Below are 1,838 nucleotides of genomic sequence, written 5' to 3' on the forward strand. Positions count from 1 at the left end.
CCCTTTGTTAGTGGCAGCGAATCACCCTAGTGATACGTGCCTGCACACTTTGATGTTGTGAAGTTTAGCTATGGCTAAAGGCCTAACTGCAGTGATCTGTGGGATCACTGGCTAGGATCCTCTTGATCCCCTAATAGGTATCTCGAGGAAGATGAATAGGAAGATTCAGGGATAGATACTACCTGCAGGAGCTCTGCACCGGTTAAGCTTCTATTGCTAGTGGAGGAGGGCCCATGGCCTAATTCATTCCTATGCGGCCTGCCTTTGTTGGGAGGGGTTAGCTGGAGGCCAGGCCGGCTTCAGGCTGATGAAAAAATGGCGGCCGCCAGGCAGGGGCCCCAGCAGACCTCCCTGAGTCTGCTGGGCTTGAGCACCGGATCAGGGCCGAAATTAATATCCCCGCTGCCTGGAGCCTCGCCGATCAGCTGGTCTCCAGCTGAAGCGGCAAATTTTTAAAAGGCAAGGCTGCGCTGGCCGCGTGGTCCCCAAAATGGTGGCTGCGTGCCAAAGGTGGGAGCGTAGAGGTGGCTTTGGGACCGAGGCTCAGCTGGTCGACCCTCTGCTGGCCTAGCGATGTCGCTGCTTCTCCTCGCTGGTCCCCTGCGGTGTTGGGTGTGAAGGAGGCTGATCGCACGGTCCAAAAATGGCGGCCGCGATCGGCACGCCAAAAATGGGACCGCAGCGGTGGCTTGAGGCCAGCATTCAGCTGGCCGACTCTCAGCTGGCTTGAGGCCGGCGTTCGGCTGTCCGGCCCTCAGCTGGCCTAGCGAAGGCCCTCCGTTCCCTGCCGGGAACGCTGAGCCCAGTGCTTTAAATTTAAATTTAAAATTAAATCAGATGGGAAGGAATAAAGGTCGCTGGGCGTTTGGGGCAGCGCTGATCCCAGCGCTGTAAATTAAAGAAGAGAATCCACAAAGGGGGAAAGGAAAATTACAACCTGTCCAGAAGTCTGATAAGGGAGCCAACCACAATCATGTCCTGTTGGGCTGAAGACTAAGTCGTGTCTGGGCGGCACCAGGGCCCAGCAGGAGGCATGGCTACTTTGTCAGACTTAGTCTAATTGGGCAGGAAGACAGTCTAAACCCATTCGTGGATTCTCCATCCTCATGCTGGAGAACAGATTGATATAAACTATCTTTATATAACCGGAAGAGGGTTTATTTTAAGATTACAATTCCAAACTTAATAGGAATAATCCTCATTAGAAACATGCCATAACTTTTGAGGGATCTTCATGGAATGGATAGATCTGTTTTTAAAAAGAAAATTAATTCTGAAGATGCTTTACTGCTTCTACGAGATTACAAAATCCTTACTTTAAGCAATTGCCTTAAGTTAGGTACCATCTGTCACCATATCATGCAAGAGTTTATTTTTTGCAGTACCCCTAAAGGAGTTGCAATTAGTTCCCAGTAGACTATTTTGTTGCTAATGAGTTAAAATTAGATGGAGCTACATTTAAGCAACACTGCCTTTTAATATAGGAACCTAGAATGTTATTGGTGCAAAAACTCATTTGAAATGAGATGGGGGGGGACCTATACAGTATTTGTTATTCTTACTATTTAATAATAAAACAATATCAAAATATGTTCAGAGTTAACCAGCTTCCAAGATATGGTCTTAGATCAATTATGTTTTGATTGTGAGTTTACAGAAGTCTTTTCCCCTCTTTTTTCTCCAAATACTGCATCTGTCAGTTCTATTGCAGTTATATATAATGTGAATACATGCAGCCCTAGACTGAAACAGTAAAAGCTGTCTGAGAAAAGTTACTAAGATTTGAGTTTTTAAATTCCTTTCCACATGGTTCCAGAAAGTCAACACCCCTCCTACAG

The sequence above is a fragment of the Protobothrops mucrosquamatus genome, unplaced genomic scaffold (assembly GCF_001527695.2).
Source record: "Protobothrops mucrosquamatus isolate PMUCROS unplaced genomic scaffold, P.Mucros_1.0 scaffold_189, whole genome shotgun sequence".
Classification (NCBI taxonomy): domain Eukaryota; kingdom Metazoa; phylum Chordata; class Lepidosauria; order Squamata; family Viperidae; genus Protobothrops; species Protobothrops mucrosquamatus.